The following is a 22,696-nucleotide window of genomic DNA, read 5'->3' on the forward strand; positions in this document are numbered from 1 at the left end:
ATAAGCAATTAATTAAGGACCACAGCAGAAAATATTAAGCAAACATGAGATAATCACATACTTTATTCTTAAAGTTCTAGGTGTGTTTTGCATTAGATTTTATGTAGACGATGCTGGTTTCTCTTTGTAACACCCCTTGAAATGTAATCTTTTTAGAAAAACTAACTCCATAACACCATAAAAAAATGAATGCACAGCATTCCAAGATTGGTTGCTATTTGGATGAGAACAAATAAAGGAAACAGAAAATAATGTAAAAATCTACTCACTTTAAATATATATATATTTAGATAAAGAGAGATTAAACTGGGACTTTTTCTATTAATAACATCAATAAATATTTATTGAAAGAAGGACACTGTTTCTAAGTGTACTGGGCTATAACATCAGTAAGCCAGATGAGGTTCTTGCCCTCATAAAGCATTTTATTCATTAGTTCAGTAGAGTAAACAGACCATGATGAAATAAATATGACAACAAAAATCATACAAATGACGGTTATTGATCAATGCCATCAACTAAAATAAAGCAGAGTAAAGCAATAAAGGGTAGCAAGAAACCACCTTTTACTATGAATTCCATGTGTGGATAAAAATAAAATATCATTTTAAGCACAATTCCAGAAAACTTTAAGTTTTGTTGTTAATTACCATATCACCTATCTACTCAAAGCCCTCCAAAATTTTTTTTTTCTTAAGATAAACAAAGTAAATTTGCTTCTTGCTTCAGCCTTCAAATCATTTCCCAGACACAAAATCAGTCATTGTTTTCTAACTTAAAACAGTAAAAGAAAGTATTGTATTTCAACAAAAAGATTTTTTTTTTTTGTCAGTGTGACAGAAAGACAAGGCTGGAATAAACAGGATTTACCAACTATCCTTTGCAACTTCCTCTTCCAGCAATGTAGGAAACAAATACCTTCCACTGAAAACAACTAAAAATGCTGGATACCTTTTAAACTATATATCTTTTCTTTGAGCATATAATTCAGCACACAGTTTGAAAACAAAAAAATATTTACCAGTGTGTACACTGAGACATCCCTGCCTGCCCCATCTACTCCCACTGTGCTCCAACCTGCCTCTTCTACTTATCTTTTTTATTGGTTTTTTGTGTACCCTTCTACTTCCTAGCTCTGTGAACTTGGACGTGTTACATAACCTCTCTCTGCTTTAATTCCTTCATCTGTAAAAGTGGGGATAATAATATTCAACTAAAGGGTCTTAAACGACAATGAATTGGGTCGATAGTCATAAAAATACAGACAGTCCTCGACTTATAATGATTTGACTTACAATTTTTTGACTTTATGATTGTGACTTGATGATGGTGAGAAAATGATACACATTCAGTAGAAACCATAGTTTGAATTTTGAAATTTGATCTTTTCCCAAGCTAGCGACAGGCCGTGTAACACTGTGTCATGAAGCCGACAGTGGCAGTGAGCTGCAGCCCCCAGGTCAGACAAGATCAGGAGGGTTAACGACTGATACTCTACAGTGTAGTATTAAATGCATTTTCAACTTACGATGTTTTCAGTTTATGTGTTACGATGTGTTAGTGGGGACATAACCCCATCATAAGTCAAGGGGCATCTGTACATAGAAGATTTTCTGACAAATGAGAAGTGCTAGGTACATGTTTGTTAAGTAAATAAACCAATGCATAAAGCAAGTAAAATATATTAGTAATTTCCTCCTTTATCATACAATAGATAGAATATAATATACTCTTTTGTAATTTGCTTTTTTCACTTAACATGTCTTAAAATATTGCATTATTAGTACAGAGAACTTTCTAGTTTTTTTGTACAAAAAGCTGCTTAGCATTCCATTGACTAGATGCACCATGCTTGGTTTAACTATTTTTATACTGATGATCATTTGGGATGCTTTCAGTCTTTTGCTTTTATAAACAATGCTTCAGTGAACAACCTCATAAATACATCATTTTGTAAGTGTGAAGGTAAATCTGTAGGACAAATTTCCAGAAGTTACATTGCTAGATCAAAGAGTAAATCTATTTGTTATTTTATAAATATTTCCCAAACTTCTCTCTGTTCTGGTTGTATCATGTTGTACCCCCACCAGCAATCTATGAAAGTGCCTGAGAAAATATATATTTTAAAATACATTGTTGTTTCAAAAATGAAAAGACTTCTGAGAAGAAAAAAAGTGAAAGTGAGACTGAAAAGAAGTGGAGTCAATCGTTATACTATTATATTTAAAAGATAGTTTAAAGTGATACAATAATTATTATAATAAATACATCGAGTAATATACATAATAAAAAGGACAATCCCTTCTTCAAGTAACCATCCTATCCTCCAACCTGCCTTACATTTTCTTAAACTGAATCTATTCAAGCTGTGATTTATTATTTTCCTAAACTATGTTTTGGAGTTTTAGTTATGATATTATTCTAGAAAGGGGGTATTTATAATTTTGATGTGTGATTAAATTGTGAGAGATTTTTAATTATAAACTTTTGTGTAGAAAATATACTTTCCCTTCAATAAATTTATAAACATACATAATTCAGAACGAGACAGGCAGACAAACAGACAGAGGAAAGCATTTAAGCTGTCTTTTATCCCTGAGCCATCTGCCAATCCTCATGAGCTTCCATTTTGATGATCAAGGGGGTGGGGCTGGTTCAAGAGACAAGATAGTGATCTTAGGACCTCCCAAAATGGAGATTCTAATTGGATGGAATCTTTCAGGACACTGTACCAGTAGCTCTTCTTTGATAGGGAGACTCACACATAAAATTGGAACAGGCCAGTGATTCCTCAACCTTCACATCAGAAGAAAACAAACATCTCTCTTGAGAATGAATAACCCCAAAGTAGTCTTCTTATGGATTTGCAGCCCAAATTTACACCACCGATGTGGAAGGGAAAAAAGCCCAATCTAACACAAAATGAAATTTAAATAATAGTAGTACCCTTAGATATCTAATAGAAGCAAATTTAAATCTCTCTGGAGAAAATGAAATTTCAATCCAGACCTCAAAGGATTCACATAGACACAGTTCTAAGGAACATAAGTTAACAATCAAAAATGACCAAAACAGGGCGGGCCCGGTGGCGCAGGCGGTTAGAGCTCCGTGCTCCTAACTCCGAAGGCTGCAGGTTCGATTCCCACATGGGCCAGTGGGCTCTCAACAAAAAAAAAAAAAAAAAAAAAGAGAGGAATTCAAAAAAAAAAAAAAAAAAAAGACCAAAACACTAAAGGAAATAAGATATTCTAATAGAAAAGCTAGATTCACAAAGACTTCAGTTATTGGGATTATAAGATTCAAGATATAAAGTTAGTATGTTAACTATATTTCAGGAAATAAAAAGAGATATATACCATGTGAGTAATGAATAAGAGGCAATAAACAAGACCAAGCATATCTGCAAAAAAGAAAAAATATGTATATATATTCGTATATATATTGATTCAGAAGTCTAAGGAATTCTAGTTTAAAAATAAAAACAGCTTGATGTAGGAGAAACCAAAGGAGCTGGAACTATTGAAATGATGCATACATATGTTTAAATAAAAACAAATTGAGTGAGTAAATACTATCTCCCTAATCACTTGTACCAAAAGCTAATACAATCCTCTATCAATGATCTTTAAAAGGGAATTGGGAGATGTTTTCCTTTGTAATAATGCAAAGGAAATTAATATCACTTCATCAGAGCATGAGAGGAAATTACTGAGAAACACAGTCTCAGCTAAATGCATGCAATATGAAGCCTGGTTTCATCTATATGTATAAACTAGGATGTGAAATGGGTTTGCAATTAAATTGAACACCTTGGAGCTAGGTCTAAACTGCTAGAGAGTTTTGTTTCCAATCTCTTGACCTAAGGCTTAAATTGGATGAAATCTTTCAGGATATTGTGCCAGTGGCTCTCTTTGATAGAGAAGAGCCAGTGAAATGTACTGTCAGCAGACACAATACCCTTTCACTTTCTTATTTTTTGTTCATTACTCGGACTCCACTAACATCCCCGCCCACCAACGCCTCCTCCAAACACTCCCAGGCTTGCCATTTGCCTTGGTGCCCCTGTTTGCTCCATTCTCTATCATTATCCTTCTGATTTGAGGATACCTCTATTGATGTTGATTGCTGTCTGGTCACATACTGGAGGCTGAAAAGGCCCAAACTGGTACAGAAAGCTCTCCTCTCCTCTCCTCTCCTCTCCTCTCCTCTCCTCTCCTCTCCTCTCCTCTCCTCTCCCCTCCCCTCCCCTCCCCTCCCCTCCCCTCCCCTCCCCTCCCCTCCCCTCCTCTCCTCTCTTCTTCTCTGTCTCTCTGTCTCTCTGTCTCTCTCTCTCTCTCATCACACACATATACACATACACACACACACACACACACACACACACACACACACATACACTGTTTTTTAGTTTCCAGCAACCCCTGGATGTCTCTGCACAACTGCACAATTCCATACTGAAAATTACTAAAATCAAAGATGGGGGAAAGGATTTGCTCCATGATTGCTTTATAATTTTCTAATTTGCATACAATGGGTCTAACTAAATAAGTAAATACATATATGCATATGTATGTGTGTACGTTTGTATGTACGTTCATACATATATTCATATGTGCATTCATACATACACTAAGGGATGTGGTCCTGATTTAGAAGGCAAGTTCTGTGCTAAATTACCATTTATCTTCAGAGCTTGCATCTCTTCTCCCACCTCTCTCCATGCTTATCTTGGTCCCTCCAATCCTTGCCTCACCAGGCTCTCATGCAATGCTATAGCTCATGGAAGTCCTTGGCTCTGTCACCATCATTTCTTGTCTGGGAGAAATTTTTACCATGAACATCTTGGCAGAAACAGGTACATAGATTTCATCTCTCCTCCATGTGCCTGGGGATCCTGAGGGAGGAAGTTCTCCCCTACCCAGCCAACTTAATCAGCTGAGTCAACCCCAGAATGCAAAAGGATGACAGATGTCACAGTCAGGTTCCCATCATCCAGAGGAGTTAAACTTTGAAAATAGAGTGGTAGAATTTGCATTCAGCATAACCAGTTGTGTGCAAGGGGGAAGAAAGAGGCTTTTAACTCCTCAGAGGCTCATTCACCTCATCTTAATATTGGGATTCATAACACAGGATATTGTGGCATTTAAATGTAGAAAAGTACTGGAAGTTCTTTGGGAACTGTGATGTACTACACAAATATGAATTGTTTCTCTTCTACTTCCATTGCCACAAGGATTTCTTACAGCACTCATTTTGGGGGTTTTTCCTACTGCTTTTCAAAGAGACAGCTAGCTAGTATTTGGTTGGATGAAGCTCATGGTTTGATTTACTTTAAGCTCCTCCCCCCCTTCCAATTTTGTGCTTCAGATCGTGCCTTTTGGATACCTGTTATAACTCAAATGGTTATTTCAGTCATGAGGATTTCAAATTGGTAGTTCTGCTAGGAGTAACACTATAAAGACTTTTTGTATACATCAAATCTCTCCATTATTTTATACAAAAAAGAAAACTAGCCCAGTGGGCTCTTTGAAACAACCCAAGTCTATGTTTATAGTAAATATATCTAACATTATTATGAATAAGTCATTCCCTGTTTCAATAGATGGATGAATCCAATTCTCCAATTTAGGCGATCAAGAGAGGTTTTGTAAAACAGGTAATGTCTGAGAAAAGCCTTAGAAAATCAGAGAAAGAGGTAAAGTACCCTCTAGAAGAGGAACAAGACAGCGTAAAGACAGAGAGATGAGAAGGTTGGAAAGAAGTTGTAAAAAAATAGTCTGGTTAAACTGGGGTAGTTCCTCTGTAGGGAAAAACGTTCACCAGTCAATTAAGTTTGGAAATACTTTGTGTACACTTTTTGGAGATTTACAATGAATGTGAGAATAATAACCTGAAATATGGAAATTAGAATTAAGTCACTCTTATTTTACCTGAAAATCGTTTTTTGTTTTTTTCCAGGGGACATGTGTGTCTAATCATTAACATGAACCGGTGATAAATACATCATTGGTAGTACTTTGAAATCAGGGAGATAGCAAAGTCAGCATTTTGTTTCAGACACATTCAGAATGCAAAGACATAAAAATAAAAATAGAGGAACTAGCAATGGGAAGATATTTACGGGTTGTTGTATTAGTCCAGGAGAGTGGTAGTAATAAGAATTTTCCTAATTAGAGAAAAAAAAGGCAGAAGGAAAAAATGTGAGCTTTGTCCTCTGTTTAATTCTGGGGGATGATCTAGATAAAGTAGTCTAAAAATGAATTGGAGATTCCAAACTGGAGTTATGTGAACAATAATGGATTTGATTTTAAATAGGGTAAATTTGAGGTTACAGTGGAAAATAATAAAAATCTGGGTGGAATTTCTAGGTGTAACCTAGAAAGGGAGGCATGGCAGAGTTTGAAGAATTATCTTCATGCTTACATCTCATCTTCAACAATGAGAAAGGTCGTTGTTGAAATTGCTGAAGTAGTTACTATTGCTGATAAAGGATGTAGTAAGATAAGAGATGAGGGCTGAGGTAAGAACATTGGGGGATAGTCTGTATTTCTGAGGGAGGAAAAAGAGCTGCTAATAAAGGATATAGCAAGAAAGAGAGGAACCAGTGGAGGATACTATCATAAAAACAAATTTTTAAAAAGAGGAGGGAGAAGAAGGGCATAGTCAATGGCATCATAAACTGATAAAAGTTTCAGGGTGAAGAGAGCTACGTAAAAGCCCCTGCCTTTAATAATCAGAAGGTTATTCACTGACAAGCTCAGAGGAAAAAATTCTGGGATGTGACAGACAGACTGCTCGGAACTGAGGCAATGATTCTCAGCCCAGCTGTGCATTTGAATTATCTGTGGACTTAATGATAGTTATTCTTTTGGTTTAATGTATGTCATCAGAACCCACTCCTAGAGGTTCAGATGCATTTGGTTTAGGATGGGGCCTAAATTTCTTGTGAGGGTATTAGTGGTGATAAAAACAGAGGAAAGGGCCATGTTCTGAGAATTTTGACAATGAAAAGGAGAAGAAAAGAATATCAGGATCAAAATTTGTTGGGTAGTCTTGGTTTATTTTGTTTTAGGAGGAGAGATCTAAGTATATGAATAGGTTGGGAGAGAGGATGAAAACCATAAGAAAATATGTATGAGAAGAAATCATTGATGAATCATGGCCCAGAGAAAGGGAGAAAGGGATGAAGAGATAGGATCTGAACATGAGTATAGAGCATGGCTTTAAATCAGAAATTTTGATATTCCGTAGAGGGAAGAATAGGAGGATTTAGAGGTGGAGAGGTGGGAACATAGGTAAACTAAACTTTAATGATTACAAATGTTGAAATAAATTTCTAGGTCCAAGGTGGAGACACTTTTGCCCTAGTTACCATGCTATGTTTCAGCAAACTGAAACTTAGATAACTTCCATGTTCCTATAAATGCTCTGCTTAACCAGAAACACAGTATATTCAGTCAGCCAACCCCCAACGCCAAGGCAATCTGTGCTCCATACTTACTTTCTGCAATAATTCAGGTTACAAAGTAGAGTGACTTGGACCCAAAAGGTAGCTCTGGAAAAAAGTTATTACTATTTTTTTTAATGTTGAGTTTTCAATATACTTTTAAAAATAAAGAATCAAGAAGCTTGCTGATGGATTGAATATAGGGTGTGAGAAATCAAGCAAGGATGACTCCCCACTTTTTTTAGCATGAGCGCTGAGGGCAATAACATTATCAATAATGGGATGACTATGCAGGAAAGGGTGGGGAAAGGAGGCACATCAGCTAACATGTGTGAGTTAGCTGTTGTTATTGTCTTTTCTTATGATCACCTTCTCTACTCCCAGAGGTTGTTTTTTGCTTTAAATTGTATTAACCTTTATTGAGATAACAGGTTAGTTTTGGGTTTTTTTTTTATATTTAGAAAGTATTTTTACAACTTCAGTTTCTCTGAAACAGTAGTTTCTGTTGGATGAGAAGTGTAAAAAATATATAATTCCAAGATATGCAGGGAAAAACTATGTACTGGAATGAGCTTTCTGGTTAGAAGAGATTTCCTTATCACAGAATTCAGTATATTTTGTCCAGATTCTTTTTAGTGCTTCTTATTTTGCAGTTTGTTTTTGTTTGTTTGTTTGTTTTGGAATAAGTGGATTTACAACATAATCTGAGCTGCTGCTTACAGCTACACAAACGGCATACTGCACAACTCCAGGGGCCATTTACATGGTGGCCTCCTGCTTTCTGGAGTGGAACAGGTAACTCCTTTGAAAGCAATATGCACTTTAAAAGTAATAACTCGTCATCTCAGCGAATGTGAGCAATGCAGAAACATATAAAGAAAAAATTAACTAACACTTTAAAATATATTGGTGAAGTTTCTTCCAGCCTTTTTTCTATGCATGTGTACAGATATATACTATTGTTCTTCAAATTTGAGATCATACTGTAAATACTTTTAAGATACAATGAAAGCAGTCACTGATGGGTACATCAGATGACAATAAAGAACAGAACTCTTTTGAGATATATACCCTAAAGCCCTAACTGACTATGATAAGTGGTTCTTAACTTTGACTACAGAAGCACCTGAACTCTATCTCCAGAAATTCTCACTTAGCAGATCAGGAATGAGGATTGCATAATATCTCATTAATAATCTTTATGTTGCTTGCATGTTAAAATGATAACATTTTTAATATATTGAGTTAACTAAAACATATTATTGAAATTTTACCTGCTTTTTTCTTTTTCTTTTTTTAAATTGAATTTATTGGGACAACTGGTTAATAACTACATAAATTTCAGGTATACAACTTTATAACGCAACATCTGTATACTCTATTGTGCATTCACCACCTGAACTCTAATCTCCTGTCACCATATACTTGACCCCCTTTACCCTCTTGTTTTCCCCACACACCCTCCCCCTGTGGTAACCACTATTCTGTTGTCTGTATCTATGAGTTTTTATTTTTGATTATTGATTTTTTCGTCTGTTGCTTTTTGTTTTATATCCTATATATGAGTGACATCATGCAGTTCTTGTCCTTTTCTGTCTGACTTATTTTCACTTAAGTCAGTGAAAATAAATAGCAATATTTCATTTTTTATGGCAGAGTAGTATTCCATTATGTACCAGCATTCATTATTGAGGCTACTAGAGAATTTTAAATTACATGCAAGGCTTGCATTATATTCTATTGAACAACACTGATTTAAAGATGAAGTATGCCCACTGAGGTGAATTAAATTTATTTTCACATTATTGAAAATTTAGGCATCTAAAATGATACAATATAATTAGGGGCTTAAAGTAGATAACTTAGTATGATTTAATCTTATGTATATTCATAGTGTACATTAAAAAAAAAAGAGATCTCTCTAAGTAATTGTAACCCAAAAGTTTGTTCGGGAAAAAAATGATAGTGGTTAACGTTTGGTTGATTTTTCAAAAGTTGATTGTAGAGTGCTTTTTACAACATGAATATTTTTCATTGATTAGATAGAACTAATAAATCTTTATAAGGAACAGAACGAATTTATACCAAATACATTTAAAGTAAAACTTATTCTCTTCTTTTTTCCTTGTCATGAAGAGTGACCAAAGAGTGGCACAGTTTTAGCCCAGGAGGAAAGAATAGTGTTAAGGGCATATTAAAGTGCTGTTTCCAAAATGGAATCTCAGGGAAACCAGAGCACGCAAAAAACCCAGCCTGGAAGCAGTAAACCAGACAGGGTGGTTGTTACGAAACAAGTTTGAAGGAACCATAAACTTGACAATTGGGATTAGCAGCAAACTCTGCAAGCGGTGACAGCATGGCAGTGTGGGGAGGCTGTCTGGCTGGACAGGACACTCTAGGGCATACAACAATGATCGCCATCAGTGGGTTGTCCCCAAGTCCTTATTACTGTCTCAATTCACCAGATAATTCATGGTGCAACTCTAGAAGACAGTAATTGTCTCTCTGAGGTACAAATCTCACAACCAAGTTCAAGACTATGCATTAGATTTTCTTCACAAGGTATCTTTCTCCTATGAAAGCAATGCCTTTCCAATATAAGAACCTTAACTCTTCAGCATCATATAATGTTAGGCCACAGAATTATATAGAACATTAGAACTGGAAGGGGACTTTCTGAGATCATCCAGAGACATTGATTAGTGTTATGAAAGAAAAAGTCAGGGGGGTGACAGGTTTAAATATTAAAAGAAATTCTATTCTTTGTGAGTCTTATTAAATGCTAATCTGCATTATGAATTTTCAAGTTGAGGATATAGTTGTATATGGCGTTTTCTACTCAGTGGAGCCATTGTTCTGAACATCACAATTTGAAAATCTTGAGATAGTTCCAACCACTTATTTTCCAGATGAGGTAACTGAGGCCTAGGGATGTGTAATGATTTGTCCACAATTGCAAAGTGAGTGAATGACAGAATCTAGGGTTTCTTCTGTCAACTCCATCAGGAGAAAGGGAAGCATGTGTCAGAACTATGCTCAGTAGGAGATTTTAGGGTATTGATAGATAATATTGGTATACATCTGGAGCACGTTTTTCACTTTTTTAACTAGGACCCATTCTTGAAAATTTTTCCTCATGACCCAGTATAAAACACACACACACACACACACACACACACACACACACACACACGCCATGCACATAAATGTAACTAAAGTGTCATAAAATAGCGCTTAACTTTACTATGTGTGCTGTACTCTGATATTTTATTTTTAATCTTTAAAATGTTAGTTTTATAGACAACTAAGTTATTTAAGAGAACATTGGGAATATGAATAACTGAATATGTGATGACATTGAGGAATTTATTTTTAGATGTTATAATAATTTGTAGTTATATAGTAAGAAGTCCTTCTATTTTCTTATGTTTACATTAAATGATATGACTCGTGGAATTTATTTCATAATAGTTCAAGAGAAAAAGGGGTAGATGAGGAATAGATCAGATAAGATTGCCCATAAGATGATAATTGCTGAAGCTGGTTGATGTACACATGATTCATTATGTTATTTTGTCCACTCTTCTATATGTTTAATATTCTCCATAAGAAATACTTTTTTTTAATTTTAAGGAGAAACATGTGATTCACTAAGAATATTTTACAGCCCACTGATAGTGACTCACAGTTTGATATAACACTATTTAGAAAAGGAAATCTTGTCACAGGTGTGCCATTTTTAACTGACTAACTTGTTTGAGAAATTAATTTTATTTAAATACTGAAGTATAACTTAACACAAAGTTATACAATTAAAAAAGAGTTTTGCCACATTACAAAATAGAAATTTCAAGTAAGCTAAATTTTTCAAATAAAAGTTGGAATCAGTAAGTGCTTTGGCTATCAGTGAAATTGTTTTTTTCTATTAATCTCTATTTATGCATTCTACTAACATGCATTAATAGAATTGCATTATGAATAATAATGGAGAATTTTTTTCCACTCTTTTGTGTTGATGAGTCCATTATGGAAATATTGTATTCAATGCTGCGACCAAATTTTTAAAGTATATAAACTAGAAGAACAACTGTTCCAATAAGACGGCTAAAGTATAACTGTGCGAGAGACCACTAAACAAACAAGGGGTGGTCATATTACAGAAGAAAAGATTCAGGGATGCTAAGTAGCTTCCAAAATTTGGAAGGTCATCATATAACAGAGAGGTTAAACTTGTTTTATAGGCCTCAAGGAGTACAAATGGAGCCAAGGGGTGGAAGCAACACTGACAGAAATGTGGGGTGACACTATAAGGGAGAACTTTTATTAGTGCTTTCAGTGTAAGAAACGGGCTGATTCTGAAGTAGTGAGAATCTCATCAGTGAAAGTAATCAAGCATAAACGAGGTAGACATTTTGCATGGATTTTTTTGAGGGGGGAGGGATTTATCTTAAGAGCCTCCTGTTACCATCCATAACATAATGGTTAAGAGCACAAAGTGAAAACAGACAACTTGGTTTTGAATCCTGACCATGTACTTATTGGCGTTCTGACTTTAAGCAAGTCAGTTACTTCTCTCTCTTCAGTTTCCTCATTTGTAACATGTGGAATATGATGATGATACTACATCTTAAGTTTGTTATGAGAAGTAAATATTAGTATATTAATAAATAAAGCACTCAGTAAAGTATCTAGCATGTGGTATGCACAATGTAAATGTTTAGCCTACTTTGCCTAGCTTAATGTAGGCTCATGTTGCTGTACAGAGCAAAAGGATTTCTCCCATATCATGTTTATACTATAACTTATTCATTCATTCAACAATTGAATATATTAAGCATATAACATGCACCATGCACTCTACTAGGTTCTAAGGATAGAGTGATCAGTACAGAGAGGGTTCCTGCCGTCACAGAACTTACATTTTCAAGAGGAGATAGGTACAGACACAGTTAATGAAGATATATCCAACAAGAGAAAGAACCAGTAACCAGTGCTCTGTAGTTGACATAGGACAAAATGACAGAAAGTGATTTGGAAGTCAAGCAAGAGATCTCTGAAGATCAGAATCAAAGGAAGGACTCGGCTCAGAGAGCACATCAGACCGACTATGCTGTTTGTGCAAAGGCCCTGAGAAGGAAACCAACTTGGCAAGGATCAGATACCCAAGGAGTTCAGGAAGGCCTGGGAAGATTATCTCGAGCAGATGGGGTGGGGAAAGAGAAGGAGCCTTGATATGGAATTTGGCTTTTATTCTGAGAACAAAGAGGAGGCATTGGAGGATTTTTCACAGAGTGATACGGAGCAGGAAGACCAGTTTTGGGTAGTACTGGTGAGACAAGATGGTTTAAACAATGTTTTCCCCTAAATTTAGAACTATCCGATGAGACTTATGAAGTTTGCCTCTTTTTTTATTTATATTTTGGTTCTGAAACAGATCTACATTTCATGTAATTACATATTTGGAAATTCAGAGTCATAGACAAATAATGTGAACTCTAGACAAGAATGCTCTCATTTTACTGATAAAAATTTTGAGAACCAAAGTAGCAAAATGACTTCTCTACAGTCACATGTGGTCAATAAAAGAACTAGAACCAGAATTAACATCATGTAATTCACCAGTGTCTGTACAGACCAGCACTCATTTACCAGAAACTAGAGTTCCATTCTTAACAGTGAGGTGCAATATATATAACAAACGTAACTTTGTTTTTTATTATTTTAAAATTTTTCCAGCTTTATTGAGGCATAATTGACATATAACATTGTACAAGTTTAAGTGTGTACCATATGTTGATTTTAATACACTACACATTGCAGAATGATTACCACCATAACATTAGCTAACCCCTGCTTCACATCACTTAATTACTATTTCTTTTTTAGGATGAGAACATTGAAGATCCACTCTCTTAGCAACTTTCAAGTATATAAGACAGTATTATTAACTATAATTGCTATGCTGATTTTAAACATGATTTATACATGATTTTAAACGCAAGGAATAAACAGATACAAAGAGCACAGATCATATTAACATGAATTTATCAACTATGTCTTTGTGGGTCAATGGGTACAGCTATTTATTGATAGATTGCCGATTAAAACACAAACATCATCTTGCACTTTCATGTAGACACTTGTCATCGCCTTCTGTGTTATTTATCCAATGAACGACTTCAGAGAAAACTGGAATCTTGTGATTTTCTACGAAAACCACAGGACACTAAATTATGGCCACTCCTCGTTTCTTGTGACCCAGGCACAAACACTGTACAGCAGTCTAAGTTAATGTAAAATGATGTGTAGCACTTTCAGAACTCGCAGATCCTTTGGAAATCATCTAGTTTAGTAGTTCTCACTGAGTGGCTCCCTGACACTCAGCATTAGCATCACCTGTGGAAATATTAGAAATGCAAATGCCCAAGCCTCACCACAGATCTGCTGAATCAGAAACCTTGGAGATGACAGCCAGCATTTTGTGCTTTGGTAAGACCTGCAGGTGATTGATCTTGACTTAAGCTTAAATTTGAGCCCTACGGAGCTAGTTCAAACTCTTTCTGACACAGGGGAGGCACCTGAGAACCAGAGGAGTAAAGTGATTTACCTGAGGTGACTCTGGTTAGCATCACACCCAGGACTAGAACCCGGGCCTTCTGACTCCTGGAGCTGTGTATTTGCATTTTGAACTGCACTTCCTTCCTGTCTCTGCAATTGCAACCTGAGAAGCCCAGGTTGGGCCCAATCGTCACTGCTTTTTGTCTGTGCCCTCCTATCCTACATCAGGGAAAGGTATGCTTCACCGAGGCACCTGGGCTCTTTCGTTTCTTTTTGGATGGTTGCACCAGTTTGTTGTTTGGAAGCTGCATAAATAATGAGCAGGCACAGCCAGCCCTGTTTAGCCACAGCTAAACCTTAGAAGGGCGTGTAGAGCTACCCAAAGTCCAGCCTCTTCCAGATGCAATTTGAATAACTTAAAAAAAAAAAAGAATAGAGATTCACTATCTATTTTCACAAGCATTTATCTGATCATAGCTTCAATATAAGCTTTCTGTTTGTTTGTTTGTTGAGGAATGAATTAATACAAAGGTCCCTGTAGAAGTGGAAAGATAGTTGAAATACTAGCCTGAAAATTCAGATGAGCAGTGACTATTTGGTAGCACCAGACCATAGCAGTGTACCCCCTGCTTTCTTTGCTAGTAAGATGGCATTACAAATTCAGTCCCCGCTAAAAAAAGAGATCTTGTCATCCTAGAACTTTACCTGGCATCTCCTTTCTATAGTTGTTAATATAGCCAAATACGATACAGTTACCCCAATGGTTGGGTGGTGTTTCTGGCAGGTGTGATTGTGAGTACGTCTCTGTGCAGAAGAGGTGAGCAAAGAAGGAGTTAGAGAGAAAAATGGGCAAAGAAGCAAATCAACATTGGGAATCGGCTCTCTGAGGAAATCAGTCATTAAAACTAGGCACATGCTAATTCCACAGTCTGGTCACCACTCATCGTCCCTCATGGCCCCTTCCCAATCCGGCTTATTCTGCTACACACTGAGGCTACTGCCCACTGGCCTCTTATGTAAGTCTGAAATCAGATCTGGCGTGCGATTTGTTTTAGCCTGTCACAGACGCAGGGCACTGTGTTGCCCTGACGAGGCTGTTCAGCATAGCATATGACTATAAATCTTCTTTTTCATGCACCACAGTGGGGACCTTTGTCCTAGCAGTGATTTAGCAGCTTTTATTAGCCTGAGAAGCAGCCAGTAATCAGGAAACATTTCAAGTGGGAGCCTGCTCATTGCGATGGAGAACAATCCAGAAACCAACAACAGCTTTTTAAAAATTACTTTTGATTTAAGAGAAATAAGACCTTAAAAATCTAAGTATATGGTAGGTTTCCATTTTAAATCTATTATTGCTGAAACCAGTGCACACAGAATTTATCAAAGACTTGAACTCACAACTGTGAAAGTATCTTTCAAGCTCTGCATTTGTCAAGTCATGAAGCATGGGGGTTTATTTAACTTTTGAGTTTTCAGAAGTATGCATTTTGAAAGGATGTAGGTCTTGGATGGCAGCTCCCTGTATGTTATTCAGATCCTGGAATGTCCACTACGTTTAAATTCACTGTAATTGTAATTAGAGTTTGGGCTCAGGGGTTGGCAGCAGCTGCAAATAAGAACTAATAATGTTTCATTCTACTACTTACGTATTCTACAAATGCATTCTTGACATGGTAGTTTGCATATGATGTCAGCGTGGGAAAATAAGAAGGTATTAGCATCTGTAAGCCCAGCAAAAATTTCTCAGAGAAGCCACTTCTCAAGCTCTTACAGCTGATTCCACAATTTAGGCAATGTTTGCATTTTTAAAAAATGTATTTGGTGATTTTTCTTTTTTTTTTTTTAGTTGAGCCATAAACTATCAATGGCTTTTTATTTGCATGTATTTACAAGTTTCTAATTTACTTTTATTGACATTAAGTTTTCCATTACAAATTGGTGGTCTTATTGCCTTTTGCAATTATAGTTTTTATATAAATATAATAAAATAATTATTCTCAGAAATTTAAAAATACTTGTATGGCCATCAACGTGAAGGTTTTTGTTGAAGTGAGTTCTGTAAGTTCCTGAAACTATTTGTGGGAAGACAGAAGCATGATATGCATTCAATTCATTTATATCTTATACTTTATTATTGATATATGCTATTGTAGAAACACAAGGGCCTCTGCTGTAGGTCTTAGGACCCTCTGGGATAGTGAAAGAGTGTTATATGACACTAAAGAGGAAAATGAACCTTTCAAAAGGAAACCTTGCTTTTAAAATGTGGCATAAATGATCTTATCTCTACAGCAAGGAGTTTGATCCTGATTCACAAAGAGCTGGAGTTATGCAGCCAAAGAAAAGTGGAGGGCTATCCATTTATCTGAGGATTTGGGGACCATCCACAGCGACCAGGCAGGTTGCTCAGGAAACAGAGCCCACCCTTCCCCACATTATCTGATGGCATGGATGGTCTTATATTTCCCAGATAATTGCACCACACACTGTTTTGCTTTGCTGGGTCATAGCAATTGGCTGATTGGCCATGAGATAAATGGGGCGGGAGAAGGGGGAATCACCAGGAAAGTCATTTCTTTAAAAGTATTTACCTATATGCTGTTGTGGGTGTTTTGTGTGCTGGGGAGAGGCAGACAGGATAAGGGAGGGAGGGAATGAGTACAATCTGATAATGGAGCTGAAAGAGACCATAGAATTATTTTTATACCAGATTACTATTGCTACAATAACTGAAACCCAGAAATTTTGTGACTTTCTTCACAAATGGTGTGTTAAAGCGAACCCTTGGAATAGATTCTGAGTGTCCTGACTTATATCTTGATGATTTTTTTGCTCCACTATGATTATGCTACCATGTAGTAGATACTGTTCCTTGCCAGAATTTATTGCTCTCTTTTCATCTGTTTACTAGAACCCTAACCCACCCAACCTCCTGCCTTTTTTTTTTTCCAGGAACAAACTCTTTCCCCAGATAGTACAAGACCTAAGTCTTGTACTGATCTGTTCCCATCCAGAATCTAAAGCAATCCATTGGTCCTGGAAACCAGGCTTAAGCTAGTCATCACAGGGCATTCTCTAACATCATTATTGACCCAGATAAACTGATGGGAAGAACTTTTATCCCATGCTTGGGGGGGAGGCTCTCTGGCCCTTTCACAGACATCAATAAGGAGGCAGGCAGCCCCATTTGCTGCTGGCAGCCATCTTGAAACCATATGGAAAGCCAGCTTGAGGAACATGCCTTACAGAGGAGGGCAGTGCCAAGAGAATAGCCAGAATGATAATAGTATTGAACTTGTCCTGCCTCTTGATGTTTTAATCAGTTCTGCCAATTCTGAGTCACAGTTTCTATGAATTTGCAGTTGAAAACATTCCACCTAGTAAGTGCTAACATGTTCAGATATGTGAATACACTCCTATGTGTAATATTACCTAAGGAAAGGAAGGAGCTTTGACAGAATATCCATTATCATTGGTAAGATGGCCTCCCAGAACTTTGGCCTTAATTGTGATAATGGCAGAGAACTCTTTGTGACATCCTCACAACTGAAGTAGCCTCAGTATATAAAAAGACCAGAATTCTGTCTTGTTCCTTTATTCTAATTTTGGTTTTGATGATTTAACAAGGAGGAAACACCATGTTTGATTTCTTTCAGATTGCTCATCTGAGGAATATTTATTGGTTTATGTCATCTTTTCCTACAAATTTCTAGAACTTAAGAAGTGATAACCCATTATTACATAAAATTTTAAAAATATTAAAACAAGGAGAAAATAAAAATGACCTATCATGGTCTCACCCTCCAGGGCAAATAATTGTCTCTCTTTTCAAGGAATATATGTTTTCCTTAATATTTATGTGTTATGTATATAAATATTTCTATAAGTGTTATATTTATGTAAGTCATTTACTTTTTCATATAATGTGATATCTTGGCTAATAATATATTCCACTTGAATTATAACATCCCACAAAGCTACCTTTCCTTTTGTGCCGGCTCCTCAAGTAGCAGCATTGAGCTTGTGTGCCTGTGGATTGAAAGGATAGTCAGTTACACCTAAGCAGGAGCGGGTGACTCTCAGTGCTATTGCTCAGCCCTGAGAATCTGCTGTTCTTTGATTGGCACCTCTTAGAGATATGCCCTTCACCTCTGTCACTTTTCTCTCTTTCTCTGCCGTTTTAACTTAGCTCTCATTCCCACTTAAAGACTATATTTAAATAGATATATATGATGATTTTAGAATCTAATGAGCACAACATTGACTTTTTATCACAAACTGCACTCATTTACTCAGCACATTTTAGTATGGTGTGAATGGATCACCATACATTTCCTCCATGGTTTCCAATCTACTGGGAGAGATAGACTGTAAAAAACCATGGCAATACAGTGTGAGGAAGGTAAGAACATACTGTGTTTTCCCGAAAATAAGACCTAACAGGAAAATAAGCCCTAGCATGATTTTTCAGGAAGACATGCCCTGAACATAAGCCTTAATGTGTCTTTTGGAGCAAAAATTAATATAAGACCCAATCTTATTTTCGGGGAAACACGGTCGTGCTGAGAAGAAATAGAAGGACAAGTAACTAGAATCTGCAAGCCCCACTTCTCTTCAGGAGCTGTTCAAGTTTTGTTGTAATGTAATTTTACATGAGGCTTAAGACTGGTTAGTTGCAGTAATCCTGGAAGTTTAGCTCTAGAAAAATGGAGACAGAGAGAGAGAAGAACCACATGATCTCACTTGTATGTAGAATCTTAAAACAAAACAAACAAATGAAGAAAACAAGCTCAGAGATACAGAGACCAATTTGGTGGTTGCCAGAGGTTGGGGGGGTGGGAAGTGAGAGAAGTGGGTGAAGGGGTCAAAAGGTACAAACTTCTAGTTATAAAATAAATAAGTCATAGGGATGTAATATACAGCCTAGTTAATAATACTGTATTACATATTAAAAAGTTGCTAAGAGAGTAAATCTTAGAAGTCCTCATCACAAGAAAAAGAATTTGTAAATATGTGATGATAGATGTGAACTAGACTTATTGTGGTGATCATTTTGCAATATATACAAATATTGAATCATATGTTGTATACCAGAAACTAATATAAATGTTATATGTCAATTATATCTCAATTTAAAAAATAAAAGAGACTGGTTACTTGCCAGTTATCCTGGGACTTTAGCTCTAGGAAAGATCTGAGTACTTGTCTGCTATAATAAAAATCACCCTTGGAGAAAGTTCATTAAAAGCAAACACGTATAAATGGTCATTGTTAGCAACAACTGTGAAAAGAAAGTTCTAAGGAGAGTGTGACTGACCCATATAATTAAGACTTCAGTCTCCCAAATTGGAGTGTGGTTATCAGCTTTAAATTGCCATATTTGGTAGCCATAATTTTCAAACTCAGGGCATAGGATTTGATAACCACCGTGGGCTAATGGGGCAGGATATGTGAAATCACTACTATGTTGACAAATGCAAGGCACTGGATCTCTGTAAACCATATTTCCTTGCATATTTGTGTATTTTGAACAAGTCATTTTATTCACCTTCTATACCAAAATGCCAATTAGTGGCTTCTAAAATTCTGAAAGAGGTAGAGTGAGACATTGTCTCTCCAGCTCCAAGGTGTCGAAATTAATAGAAGACAGCCACTTCAGAGCTGCTCCTGCCACGATGTGAAAATGAGATTGGTATTGTGTGGAGTGACCCGGTGCCTCCCCCCCCCCCAGGCCTATGGTCCATGAACCCATTCCCAAAATCATTGGCCACCATCTTTCCTTGCCTGTTTTTCAACGTGAGGTTTTTTTTTTTCTTTTTAATATAGCCACAATTTCACCTTTGACTTTGCATATTATTGATAGAGTGAGAAAGCTGGTGAAATTTGAAAACAAATACAGATTTTTCAGACTGGAGTTTTATACACAAATACAGGACACTTGAGCTTTAAAGTTCACTCAGGCTAGATGAGATAATAATAGTAATATTCTGGTTTTCTATGGCATCTTCCCACCAAGGAGATGAATGCACCTTGATAGCAATATTTATTTATAAAATGTCTATAAAGTACATGTAATGCTGTTATCCTACCTTATTTATGAGGAAACCAAAGCCTGCTTTTTTTGAAGACATTTTTCAAGGTTGTACAGAATGGCTAAATTGGGATTTTCAAGGTCTTTAAAGCAGGGACACTAAGGAAAGACTTAAGAATTCTATGTAGCTGTCACATAACCACATTGCAAACCATTTACAAAATCTCGTTTGAATGTATTGGTAGTGAAGAGTCAAATGGATTAAATACTGCTTGAATCGAGTCTCTCAAAAAACTATAGGAAAGGTATTCAGAAAATGTTAAGAGAATTGGAGCATTTTTTTCTTCTACAGTTCCCCCATTTCTATTTACTATTATTCTTCAGTGACATGTGGGAACCTCATGGTTCTCATACAATGCGTAATTTAAGAGCAAAAATCCATCTCTAAAAGCATCCTTTGGCTATTTCCCTTTACAAAGTTCAAATTGCATTTCACAACTTCAAGTGCAAGATATTTTTAACCTATTGTGTGCTTGTAGTGTGGAGTAATGAAAGCATTCAGAATCCAAGGTAGGGCGTTAGGCACATTGTGGCACAATCCCTTACGTCCTCTAGCAACATAAGAATGTTATCCTACACAAAGCATGTCAGAGAGCACTGTGGCTCCATCTATTACCAACTGCTATGCCCTGATCACCTCCAACTCTAAAGCAGCCTATTGAACTGAAAATATTAACGGGGAAAGTATGATTCGAGTTGTTTAGTCATAGTTTAAGAAAATACATATATTCTTGTAAGTTTTTAGCTTTAGTAAAATCATTTGCAATCTTTCCAAAGAGACACTGAAGGTTGTGTAAAATCTTAAAGCAGATTCAAAAACTGTTGATCATCCTTTTGAAATTTTCCTAATAATATGTGAATTTTACCTAACCATCTTTCGGTATTAGTAAGGCGATATCAATAATTACCACAACTCACCTATAATTTCAAAATTACTTGCTCCACTAAAAACTGAAAGCAAGACACATAAATGATTCTTTCCTACAACCATGTGGGCTTCAGTTTCTCTTACGTGATCTCAGAGCCATGGAAATATGTGCTGTTTGTCATGCTATCTGAAAATACATCTGTTATCAGGATTAGACCTGAAACCTAGTATGAGACCGTGGTCTTAACTTTCAGTCTGTGGAGTAGATAGGAAACTGTTATGCCTCAGTCCCTGAGTCACATTAAAGATGATGTTGCCTCCAGTAGGTGCAACTTCCCTTCCATTCTTGAGTAAGAGATTAAGCCATGCTCCTTTTCATACTCCAGTGGATAGAACCTGAAGAAATATTATAATCAAATTGCAGCAGTGGAAATCGCCATCTCCCTAGGATGCCTTCATTGAGCGTTTTCCAGCAACCTGAGGAATAGGCTACTTTTGCTCAAGTTACCCTTCCCAGCATTGTATGTTTCTCTAGCTCTTGTCTTAAATGGCAATCAAGAAGAGGACTGAAATATCGGGGGAAATTGTGGATAAAGTACCACATTCTTTTGAAAGATACTCAAAGTAAATAGTTTATTTTGCATAAATGCTATGAGCCTAAAGAATCATTCTTTGACATCTATCTGTAAGTTCCAACTAAGTTTAAAAGACCAGTTTAAAATTTGAAACCATTTATGTCTGGTATAAAATAGCATGTTAGGATTTAATGCGCCATATCTATGCATAAAATTGAAACCATTCAAGACAGAATTGTAATAGTTTTATTAGGAAGAATGAATTCCTAGTATTTTATTTTCTATTTTGAAATAATTCTAGATTTATGGAAAGGTGCACAAATAGTACAGAGAGTTCACATACACCCTTTACCCAACTTCATCTAATGTTAGCAATTTATATAACCCTAGTACTGTGATCAAAAGCAGGAAATTAGCATTGGTACAATACTATTAACTAAATTACAGTCCTTATTCAAATGTCACCAATTTGTCCTCTAATGTCCTTTTTCTCTTCCAGGATCCAATCCAGAATCCCATACTTTACTTCACTGATTTACCTTTCTAACCTGCGAGATTCTTTCATTCTTTCTTGTCTTTTGTGACCTGTAACACTTACGATGACTGCTGGTCAGTTATTATGTAGAATGTTGCTCAACTCAGTTTGGCTTTGTCTGATGTTTTCTCATGACTAGATTGATGATATGCATTTTTGACCAGAATTTCACAGAAGTAATGTTGTAATGCATCGTATTAGACGCTGATGCATGATATCAATATGTCATATTGCCGATAGTGTTTACCTGGATCATTTGGTTAAGGTGGTCTCTTCTAAATCACGAGTAATCTTTATTCCACTCCCCATGAGTCAGGGAAGCTGTCTATACCTAAATTCAAACCTTCTATATACTGCATATACAAATCTGCTATTCTCTTGTACATCCAATTATATGTTAGGTGTGGCTCCATATCTTTCTTGCCTATAAGGATATGCTAAAATATTATTCTTGGTATCTCAAAGTTAGATTGAGTGGAGCAGGAATTTAAGTCAGACTTTCTAATATACTGTGACCCCAGCAAACTTCTCAATATGTGCATGTGTACATTTTGATGTACATAATATGTGACTTACATGATATACTTTATATCAAGAATATCAAGAAATGGATAAATTGGCA

The 22,696-nt window shown here is 36.2% G+C and overlaps 1 protein-coding gene across 1 annotated transcript in view; it reads left to right on the forward strand.

Moving 5' to 3' along the window:
• The window catches only part of RORB (RAR related orphan receptor B), a 186,447-nt gene that overhangs the window by 45,144 nt on the left and 118,607 nt on the right, over positions 1 to 22,696 (forward strand). The gene's annotated exons all lie outside the window — the stretch shown is intronic.

This window comes from Rhinolophus hipposideros (genome assembly GCF_964194185.1).
Source record: "Rhinolophus hipposideros genome assembly, chromosome: 11".
NCBI lineage: Eukaryota > Metazoa > Chordata > Mammalia > Chiroptera > Rhinolophidae > Rhinolophus > Rhinolophus hipposideros.